This window comes from Pectinophora gossypiella, chromosome 23 (genome assembly GCF_024362695.1).
Source record: "Pectinophora gossypiella chromosome 23, ilPecGoss1.1, whole genome shotgun sequence".
NCBI classification, from domain to species: domain Eukaryota; kingdom Metazoa; phylum Arthropoda; class Insecta; order Lepidoptera; family Gelechiidae; genus Pectinophora; species Pectinophora gossypiella.
The window spans coordinates 6,524,974-6,537,002 of record NC_065426.1 but is presented as its reverse complement, the minus strand read 5'-3'; the positions used below and the strand labels follow the sequence as shown (position 1 = coordinate 6,537,002).

Here is a 12,029-nt window from a genome sequence, read left to right as displayed (position 1 = left end):
GATCCGCATTGCGAATGGGTATAGGTTAAGTTAGTACTTCAGACCAAACCGTGTTTTTTCTCTTTCTGCTATAGCCACCTTGTAGTACTTAATTACAGTACCTCAATAAGTTGTGGGTCCTGATCATGGCGTCGTTATCACCATGGTAGGGTTAGTCAAGAGGTATTTGAGATTTGTCATAACTGTCGTTAGTCTCCTTCCCTTAGCTCGAAGCATAGCTGTTTACATAGTTTTCTTGATTACATGCAGGTTAAGCGGTGGCAGATTGAACGCTGCCTTCATTGCTAAGGAGGTTGTAGACGTGAAATAATGGCTCCAAATATTATCGAGCTCCAATTAATATGCAAGCCATTCAATACACGCTGGTTAGATCTTTGATGCAAGCGCCGGTAGTGGTATTTTTGAACCTACACAGCCGTAGATGATCGTACATACTTTTGGGTTTAAGGTCCTACTGGGATCCAGCTCGGCATCGGCAGCATCGGGATCTGCCACATCTTCTCAAGAGAAGATTACCAGTTTCTCAAACACGTTGAATGGTGTAAATTTGTCGAGCTACCTCATTTTTATAAACGGAATAACTACTCTGAACTCTTGAGCACCACCAGTAATATTTTTTTCTGTATTTTGATTACATAAGAGAGAATTATGCACAGGACTGTGAAAAATGGAAAGAGGAAGGGGAGGCCTTTGCACAGCAGTGGGATCTTGTAGGATAGATTAGATTAGAATAAATAATTGGCAACACCACAGGCACAACCCCTTAATTAAACCAGGTCACAAAGTTTGTAAAAATCCCAGGAGGTATTTGAGCTTCTGAAAGGAGTTAGTAGGCTTACATAGTCAATAAAAGCACGCATAATGGACCACTTGCGTTTATGCGGAAAACTGAGCCCATTAAAATAACATTACATATTATGAGACATTCGAGTATTCATTGAGTCAAGTCAGGGGCCTATGGCGGCTCAGTTATAACCCTGACACCAGGGTTGATGGGGTTGGTAATTCACCTCACAATCCACACGATAGAAGATGAGACATTTGCCCATACATGTTGTGTCGACCCCACCTAGAGTGAGATAAGGGCAGGAGGATGATGATGATATAGTGGAAAGTTTGCCCACTACACAATAGTGGTCCATATGCGAGGATACGCGGAAAGTCCCCCACGTGTGCTTACGTGTAGAGTTTTGCGGAAACGAGCTCATTTAGCTTAACCATAAGACCCCTACCCTAACCTACCCTGAGGATAGCCCTGTGTAACCTATAGGTTTGGAGGTGAACCAATGATCTTCATTTTCACTACCTATTCTTATCGTCGACATTGATTCGACTCCGTTTATCGTTTTGTCAATGTTGCGGGCTCCCATTAGACCGGGAATTTTGATAATTCGAAATATAGAATGTTACTTTACCTTAGGGGATTTTGATTGTGGAATGAGTTGTGATCTTTTAAATAGTTTCAGCAGGAAAGAAGTAACACTTACCGGTTTGTGTGATTTTGGTTTAAAAGTACGTAGGTACATCACCTTTATCTTCAGGCCATACTGCCAGGCTAGCCCGAAACATTCTTAATGACCAGTCTTAATATGATTCCTCTTACCTTCATTTGTTAGGAGTGGAAATATTATCATAATTGAATTTGTAAGATTTTGACTGCAAAAATGAACCAAAAGTGGTTTCGATTAGGGGCGTAGTGTAGTGGACAAAATGTGTTTGTAGTGAGCAGCAGTGGTGGTTTTGACTGGTTATTTATGAGTTTTGAGAGTTTTCATAACAAAAATATCTTATTATCGCCACCTTACACTATATATACGTGTACCATCTTTATATGTATTTATTACTAGAAATTCGTAAAAACATGTATCATTTTACACAATAAAACCGAAAAAATAAGTCATGTTAAACCACTTGACACAAATTCGTTATACTTTATCGTTTGTGTCAATTGATATAAGTTACGTTTCTTTACTTTTTAAAGAAAATAAATAGAATTTTGCCTTTCTACAACTTTATGAAATAAACTTTCTTCCAAGACATTTTGTTTTTTGTAGAATAAGACTGTAAAATTATTAATTGAAATATGATATATCAACGATGACTTTTGTATAGTTATGTGTGTAAAAAGGTATAACTAGACTTGTATCAATTTACACAGTATAAAAGTTGGTGTCAACTGATACATGTAATTTATTTTGATCCTCTACCATTTCTGTTTAGGTTCTAAATATTAGAAAAGAAACCTTCCATCATCACCTATCGACACATCTAACTTCTGTTCCATTATTCCTTATAAGTCGCGAGCTAGAATGTTTTTAACTTTAAACTCGATTTTCTCAAAACTTGAATTTTGGACTTGTATTACTTTTCACCGACGGTCAAAGACCTTGTATATTCTATACAAGGTCTTTGCCGACGGTACAGAATTTTCCTTTTATTCTACTCGCATAATAATTTAATAATATGGTGTATAGTAGTGTTGCCGCGATAGTGCCCTATCGATAGTTTTCGATCGAACTATCGATAGTTTTGTACGATCGATAGGGTCCTTAATTCCGATAGTATTGTAAAAAAAATCCCATCCACTCATTTAACCAATAACAGTTTTTTTTTAGTATCGATGCTATCGTTGCTTATCAATAGTATCGCCAAAAACGTGTTATCGATAGGCCTATCCGTTGGGTAGATGATTTATCAAAATAATAATATTAAATTAATATCCCTAACTTGAAATTTAACAGTTCTAATTTAAAAAAAAGGTACCGCCTGTCTGACCTTCCAACCCCCGAAGGGAAAACCAGCACCAAAGACCAAGTACCTATTAGAATCATTGAAATACTTGGTCCTTGGTTGCGAGAATTTCGATTAGTGTTGCCGATCGATAGACAACTATCCTATATATTAAGATATATGTAGAAGTGAGGATCGCGACCACAGGTTATGGTAATATGGTTTTCCACTTGGTACGGCTATATGCTGCGTGCACCGCCCTCTGTATGCTGCCGCCCATCGTCTTCTTCACGATGTCAGATCACCTCGTAGGCGCCCTTCCTCGCGCACGTTTGCCATCTATTTGCCCAAAGATGATCTGCTTCTCCAGACTGTGCTTCGGAGACCGCATAATATGTCCGAAGAAGCTTAGGGCACGATTCCGGCATATTGAGGAGAGCCGCGTCGTGATCTTGAGCTCTTTTAATATGGACTCATTCGTACACGTAAAAAGCCTTAAATTACCAAGTAGAGAAAGTCCGGCATGAGGTGAGCACGAAGTTTTGAAGACAGGAGTGATTGTATTAGATTTCCTCCTGAGCAGTTGCACTACAAATTTAGTGATGAAGAGGTGAGTGATCGAAAAAATATGTCATAGAAGAACTTGTAGACATCATATTAATCTGAGTTACTTGTATTAATCAGATTTTTTACTAATTTTCAGGCAATACTTGACAGAAACCTTAAGTGGGATGACATAATTATAAAGAAAATCAATAAGAGGATGAACTCTTTTAATGTTTATAAAACAATAGTATGGAAGAATTTTGATGCATCTTGGAGCAATGGCAACATGTAAGCATATTCCTAGTTAAAAATATATTTAAGTGAGTGTTGCTCGTTGTAAGTGGATTTCCTTTACGGCTGATTAGGCTCAGGCCTAGGACGGCCAGATATGAGGAACGGCTAATCCTGTTTTTTTCTCTAATGTGGTTTGTAAGATCAATGACCAACCTCATCAACCTGCTGCTGTGACTATTCGGGTGTCCCAGACTAAAGGCCCTTGACGTAGCTTACTTATCTAATGAAATGCCTATGTAGGTACTTAAGTAATTAGTAACGGAGTCAAGACTCTCTTTGTGAATTTGCCTGTTATGTATGAAACCGTTTATCATGCCAGTCATAGTAACTAAACACATAACGGCCTCCGTGGTCTAGTAGTTGAACGTTGTGCTCACAATCCAGAGGTCCCGGGTTCGAATCCTGGTGGAGAAAAATTTGCTTTGTATTCCTTGTTTTGCTAGGACATTACAGGCTGAACACCTGATTGTCCAAATGTAAGATGATCAGTGCTTCAGAAGGCATGTTAAGCTGTTGGTCTTGGTTACTACTTACTAGGCGGACCCTTGGCGGCTCAATAATAACCCAGACACCAGGGTTGATGAGGTTGGTAATCCATCTCAAAACTCACATGATAGAAGAAGAATAGTAACTAAGGAAGGGATCTTCTTCAGTATTATAATGGGCTAGGTAATGGACTCCAATGCGGGTTGGTGGAGGTGTTTTTACGGTGTTTTTCTTTTTTGGAGCAGCATGGTGGAGTATGCTCCATACCCCCTCTGGTTGATTGAGGGGAGGCCTGTGCCCAGCAGTGGGATGTATATAGGCTGTTTATGTATGTATGTAGGTAACGGACTGGTATCTATCTTAAAAAACTGACTGCATGTTGTCTTGATTTATTAAAGTTTAGAGAGATGGAAGTGTATACAGCATTTATAATATTTGTTTTCTCTTCAGATTTGGGAGTTGTGAGTGACAACGAGCAGATTACATAACAATGGGAGGATAACAAGGGCCTTAACTGAAAAAACTGGTGAATGTTCCCAAATAAACCTCACAGATGTAGAAGAAACACAAAATAAAGGGTATAGCGAGGTAAGGAAGACGAAATGGCCCCCATGGCCCATGACGGAATTATCATTTGTACTGGTATTGGCACTCTAAAAGAATACGAAATGTAAGGTCGTTGACCCCTGACCTTGACCTGTCTTTGAGATATTCGAGAAAGTTCGTACGCGCGCCGAGTTTTTTCAAAATTTTTTTTCCGAAAAACTATAAAAGCTAGAAAGATGGGACCAATTGCGTATAATTAGGGATACTTTGAAAAATATTCTGAATTTTTTTCAGAGTTCTGGTGAAATGACAACTGTGCAAAATAATTAAACAAAATATAAATATATTTTTTTAGTACTGTTCTTTTATGTTTACCGCGCCAAAAAAAATATATAATACTCTTTGATTTATATACTTACACCACACAAAAACTGATTAAAATCAAAGAGGCGCTTCTTGAGTAATTATGAATTTACTTAGTGTGCGTACGGCTGGTAGGAACTAATTAAAGAGGTCGTTTTTAGATTAATTATTATAATTACATGTTAAACATAATTTTAATCATCATCATCACTGTTTTCATTTATTACAACATTGACTGCATCATTTGAAAATATTTTCGACAGAATTTCAGCAGGACGTAAAATGCGAGATAGATATCTCGCATGAGCTAAGTAATATAATTATTACACTTGCGGCATATGAAAATCGACTTGCGAAAATCGTATTTTGGGCAAAAGAAAACCCATTTATGCAAACCGTTTACAATTTGTACTACGAACTAGAGTTTTAAGTTTAGCATCCTGTAGCACTTTCTTCATAATAGTGGCATCATTTTCCGTACCATAAATTGGCCCAGCAAAATCAACTATAAACCCGTTCGTAGTACAGATTGTAAACAGTTTGCATAAATGGGTTTTCTTTTGCCCAAAATACGATTTTCGCAAGTCGATTTTCATATATCGCAAGTGTAATAATTATATTATTTAGCTCATGCGAGATATCTATCTCGCATTTTACGTCCTGCTGAAATTCTGTCGAAAATATTTTCAAATGATGCAATCAATGTTGTAATAAATGAAAATAGTGATGATGATGATTAAAATTCTGTTTAACATGTAATTATAATAATTAATCTAAAAACGACCTCTTTAATTAGTTCCTACCAGCCGTACGCACACTAAGTAAATTCATAATTACTCAAGAAGCGCCTCTTTGATTTTGATCAGTTTTTGTGTGGTGTAAGTATATAAATCAAAGAGTATTATATATTTTTTTTGGCGCGGTAAACATAATAGAACAGTACTAATAAAATATATTTATATTTTGTTTAATTATTTTGCACAGTTGTCATTTCACCAGAACTCTGAAAAAAATACAGAATATTTTTCAAAGTATCCCTAATTATACGCAATTGGTCCCATCCTTCTAGCTTTTATAGTTTTTCGGAAAAAAAATTTTGAAAAAACTCGGCGCGCGTACGAACTTTCTCGAATATCTCAAAGACAGGTCAAGGTCAGGGGTCAACGACCTTACATTTCGTATTCTTTTAGAGTGCCAATACCAGTACAAATGATAATTCCGTCATGGGCCATGGGGGCCATTTCGTCTTCCTTACCTCGCTATACCCTTTGTTTATTTATTTTATTTCTGTTCCCTACTAAACTAGTAATAAAACATACTTTTTACAAATACTTTTTGATTGTATTTTATTTATAACATCAAAACTTGCACAGAAAAAAGAAATATTTATATTTGTGATGGGTTGCTTATCTGTCACCACTCTGGTCATTATGTCCATCACAAGAGGCTGCAGTTGGTCTTCTTGGTAGTGCTTGGCTCAGTCCATCCTGGTATGGTGGTGTGACTATGTATGTATGTACAGCACCACAATGGTAGGTATGTATGTAAGTATTTTTTATACTCCTGGGTTCTTCTTTTTTTATTCGTCACCATCTAAAACAAGTATAATGCTTAGATAATTATTCTAATAAGAAACAAACATAAATAGCCTATTTATTATGTCCCACTGCTGGGCATAGGCATCCCTTAAATCAACTGGAGGGGGTACGAAGCATACTATATGCTGCTCGACTGCAGATTAGTGACGGTGTTTGGCCTAAATAGCCCGGGAATAACTGCTTGACGTGCCTTCTGAAGCACAGAATCATCTGACTTCTTTAGACAATTGGATGATTCAAGCCTGCAATTTCCTATCCATACAAAGGACCTTGACAGCCTCAAAGTGATTTTGACTATGTCCCCATTGGGTATCAGACCCGGATCTCCAGATTGTGAGCTATGGTTAGAGAACCATTAGACCAAGGAGGCTGTTATATATATAACTCATAGGTAGACAGATTTGCATTCATATTTAATGTACTTACATACCTGAGAGAATATTAGGGATCCATGTCACAGACATCTTTTTTGTTATTGGTGGCTCATAATTACAATTCAGGATGCAGTGGCTATTAGGACTACTTGCAAACGTCAAAGTCAAAGATTTATCACCTGAAATAAAAAAGGATTATTTAGAATACATACATACATCAATTCATGCTTACATTTCCTAATGGGTTGGACTGAAACAAATATAATGATCAGAAGGATGTAAACAAAAAATGTGGGTTCCGTCACATTCCCAGTACATTTAGCATGCCATGATATTCGTGGAAACTGAGATAAAGCAGTAAAGAGCTTGTAAAAGAAGTTTTTTAGCCCACCTTTTGTTACTGCTAACTGGTGATTTTGTTTGGTTCACATCATAAAGTATTTTGAAATAATCTAAAGGAATAAACCAACAAGTAAGGTATCTACCCAGAGCGGGATCAAGTGTATTTTGCTTACATTTACAATTATTTTCTATTATACATAACATAATAATATGATACCTATAAACTTTGTAACAACTGCACACCAACTTTCAATACTCAAGATAATACAATTACATACTTGCAAGTAAAACACTAGGAAAATGCACAACTTAAACTGCAAAATAGTACTAATTATTCATATTATTTTAGTTCTAATAAACTTTGTACTCTTTTAGGAATGATACTGTGCAATCAATCTAATTCTACAAACTTTATAATAAAAGAATATCAAGCCAATTCTTTTATTCTATTTTGCCAGAAACTCTCTTCAAGTAACATTTACAAAGAGCATCCTTATAGATGACGGCTTCAATTTCTGGGCTTTTAGCAGCGACTATTCCCCTCCCACCACCATAACGTCCCCCCCATTTTCCACAACTACCTTCTCAGGGGTATTGCAGATCTCTCCCAGGTCATCCTTAGAGCTCTCCAGCTGGACACCGGGAGTCAACTGGATCAAGCCAGGGTTGGAGGGTTGTATCCTTCTTTTGGCAAACAAACCCTGTGATCAAGTCTGGATACTTTTCAGCCATTTGACTGTAGCTACTGAGTACTCCGATGTAATTAGATTTCCCTGAAAAAGCATAAAATTTACATTAGACTACTCTTTTTCAAAGTTCATTATATCATAATTTTACATTGAAAACACAAATTGGTTCAACAAATCAGTTTAAATTACCTCACAACTCATTTCCGCCACCAAGAAAACACCTCTACTGACGCCATTACTAGATCCATTAAGAACCTTCAGAATACCCTCTCCAGGCAAGGAATGAACAGTCACACAGTCTGCCCACTCTCCAATCTTGTAAACACCCTTTAAATATTGCTGTAGAACAGTATTGCCAATATCAGCAAATTTACAGTCCTCCAGTATTAAAAAGTTAAGCTGTGCTACCAATTGTTTCAAACTGCTTATAAAATCCTCTGAAAAATCTTCTATAATATCCACATGGGTTTTCACTAAGCAGATATGTTCGCCAACTTTTTCTAACAGGTCAAGGATTTTCGCTGTGTGTTGTTGTTTTGTTAGTCAACGGACAAACATAAATTGGTTTTCTTAGAAGCCATTATGGTGAATAGCTGCTTCACAATGGGTGGCTAGCTCTGATCTATCTTCATATCTATGTAAAAGCCATTCGGTTTACTGGTTGTACTGCAAAAGAAAAAGCAAATAAAATTTATGTAAATACTGATACACACCACGAAGGCTATTAATGTTATCTAGGTATTAACATTATATAATCTCCACAAACATCACAAGAAATAAGCAAACATAATAAATTTCTTAGACAACTTGTTTAAATAAATTTAAATTGTGATAATTACCTGTTGAAGGAGCTTTAGTACCTTTCAGGTAATCATGGACTTTAGTGGCTATTTCTTGATTGATCTATTTTTTTATTTGCCAACAATATCTCAATCAAACCAGACAAAGAAATAGAGATTTAACTTGGACATTATTTTCAAGATTCTCTTTCCGTCCCTGTTCTCTATCGAGAATCACAATTGCCTCATTGGATACTAAACCCTCATTATGCAGATCTTTTACAGTTTCCATCACACTGGAACCAGAAGTGATCACATCTTCAATGATAAGGCACTTTTGACCAACTCTATAATGGCCCTCTATTATTTTTTTGGTACCGTAAGACTTGGCTTCTTTTCTCCTCATCAACATAGGCTTTGTGGCTTGAACGCTCAACAAGGTCGCGACCGGTAATGCAGTGTACGGCACTCCACACAGATGATCGCATTTACTGTCTTTTACAGCGAACTCATATAGATTGCTAATGTAGATATTAAGTCCTAGAAAGAGTAACCAATTTTAAACCGTATACATAATAGACTAGAATACCATCCACATGTAATCATAATGTACAAAATTGGGTATGATTTCTTACCATAACAGCCGGATAGCTGACTATAACCCTCAAGTCCAAGTAGGTACACCGGTGTCTTTATGCCGATCTTCGTCATAAATTCACCAAATTTCACAGCATCTATATTGAACAGCTTAAGCGCTAGTTCTTGAAGTTTATTATTGTATACCATTTTTATTATTATATCAATTTAAACTAAATTAAAATGGAATAGAAGAGGAACACGTGTGAACAGAATCCTCAGGTAGATTATGGTAAATGCACAGACCAAGTAGAGATGCTAGGATGCTACGCATCAGGCGGAAATGTTCCATTAAAAAAAACCTCTGTTGAAATTGCACTTATAGAACATGACAGCTCTTTTTTTAAAATTGATTTGCCTTGGAAGTTAGTAGCTTTGGGACTTTTTGGCGGGAAACGGGAACGGGACAGTTGCTTTCTTCATTGAATAATCTAAATAATTAATACGAAATGGTGTTTTGTGGTTAATGATCGCATTAAGTTAGTCGGAAGACATTCGCGAGTGTTATTATATCGGAGTATTCAATAAACAAAGTGTATCTGCCTATTTTCGCTTCGTGGCAGGAAGCCGCTTCATAACTCGAAAGTTTATGCGGACTTTTGAGTTAATTCGTTTGGGGTTCGGAGTAGGAGTCTACTTCGAGGGTGGGGGCTTAGGTTTCATCATCATCACCTTTCATCATTAATCTATTTTTCAATTTGACATGGCTGTATGGGCATAGTTCCCTTTGCCTTACCCTTCGGGGAAAACCAAAATAAAAAAATAGTAGCTTTGTAGCAATTTTAGCCTTTTTCAGCCTAAATCGCCTCCCCTTTTCACCCTATAAAATTTATTTATTTTCAATTGGAAGGGGAATTTGAACATGATGAGTAGTGCTATTTATTATTTTATTTTTTAATGGATTGTTTTTTTGGATCTCATGTAATCAGAGTACATTCTTGCACAAATTGATGTCAGATTTTTTTCGTGACAATCACCCGCTTTCTTTATCTAGGGCGTCGAGGAATGGAGTAAATGGGTGCATCTGAAATAAGAAACACAAAGTAAAAAAATAATAATAACCTCACAACAGCTCTAAATCGACAGAAACAAATAAACATCCTACAACGCCACACCCATACCTAGTCCATTCTGTTGAGGGAATTATTTTTTTTGTGTTCTATCTGTAGATAAATATGGAAAGTGAAACAACATCAAAATAATTGCCTAAAATAAAATAATAAATAGCACTACTCATCATATTCAAATTCCCCTTCCAATTGATAATAAATAAATTTTATAGGGTGAAAAGGGGAGGCGATTTAGGCTGAAAAAGGCTAAAATTGCTACCAACCAAAGCTACTAACTTCCAAGGCATATAATTCAATTTAAAAAAAGAGCTGTCATGTTCTATAAGAGCAGTTTCCACAGAGCAATTTTTTTACTATGGAACATTACCGTCTAGTGCGTAGCATCTCTACTTGGTCTGTGGTATAAATATATAAATATGCTCTTATAAAAGTAATTATAAAATATTAAAATAAACTGTTTCAAATGTGTAAATTTAATTACCTACTGAAATGACTGGACTTTCATTTTATTTTGTATTATATTATATGGCCAGGTTTCAAGACTTAACCCATGTCGGGTGATGGTTTATTAACCAATCTATTATCACATAACCAATCCTTATTAGTCTTGTAAAAATAATTATAGAATATTTTCAGTTGCCAGCGAAATTGTGTTATTCCTGACTTTGGGTCATATGGACTGGGCAATTATGATTTTGGGTTCTTTCTGACAAAAAGAGTCTAGTATGAGGGAATGGTTTGTTAACCAATCCATTATCTACATAACCAATCCTTGTTAATCTACCGGTCAATTTATACAAAAATGTAGAATATCTTCAATTGCCTGTCTTCTCGGGTATTTTCCTGGCTTACGGATTGGGCAACCATATCTGACTTAAGATTTGTATCAAAAATTGTCTTATAACAAATGGTTCTAATTTAATTACCCCACAAAGGATTGTGCACGGGACTGAGTTTATGTATTATTGTAAACGTGAACAGCTGGTAAGCATGGCTCCTGTCCACAAACTTTAAGTCCTGACAAACATTTTGATAAAACAACTTTCAAACCTCCAGACTTTTTTTTATAAACTGTTTATTAGGATATACTAACATACTGTGATAAAAGTTAACGGCTCTTCGTTTGTTCGTACATTTATTTAAACGTATAAAAATAGAATAAAAAACAAACGAGGTTACCAACAAGCCTGTTTGACACCGTTTCTCTCGCTATATCTTAATAGAGTACATTCCTACTGCGTGTAAACGTAGCACAACCACAAATAATAGATTGATCAATTAACCAATAGGCGACGAGCGAGATCGACCAATAGGAGGAAGTGTACACGGAATATTTGGATGGGCTTTATCACCTTGTGTCGCTTTTGTCCAAGGTGTTAATTCGCAGCCACGGAATGTACGCGATGATAATCCGTGTACATATGGTCACGGAATATTTGGATGTACATTACTCGGTTGGGCTTTATCATGGTCGTGCATTACAGTTTCCCGATTTTATTTTGCAAATTATTTCCACTAAAAACTGAAATTGTCTCGTGTGATGTCTTTATTCGACAACGCTGTTTTCAATTCCACC

The 12,029-nt window shown here is 36.3% G+C and overlaps 2 long non-coding RNA genes and 1 pseudogene across 2 annotated transcripts; 1 reads left to right on the top strand and 2 right to left on the bottom strand.

Moving 5' to 3' along the window:
• Positions 1-2,983: 2,983 nt before the first annotated feature.
• LOC126377636 (uncharacterized) lies at positions 2,984-4,627 on the top strand. Its single transcript, XR_007567936.1, has 3 exons — positions 2,984-3,340; positions 3,434-3,564; positions 4,507-4,627. It is a non-coding gene; the product is annotated as an uncharacterized LOC126377636 (long non-coding RNA).
• A 1,605-nt stretch (positions 4,628-6,232) lies between these two features.
• LOC126377637 (uncharacterized) lies at positions 6,233-7,702 on the bottom strand. Its single transcript, XR_007567937.1, has 3 exons — positions 7,329-7,702; positions 6,994-7,116; positions 6,233-6,558 (listed from the first exon to the last, which is right to left on the bottom strand). It is a non-coding gene; the product is annotated as an uncharacterized LOC126377637 (long non-coding RNA).
• An 18-nt stretch (positions 7,703-7,720) lies between these two features.
• Positions 7,721-9,612, bottom strand: LOC126377628 (uridine 5'-monophosphate synthase-like; annotated as a pseudogene).
• Positions 9,613-12,029: the final 2,417 nt, after the last annotated feature.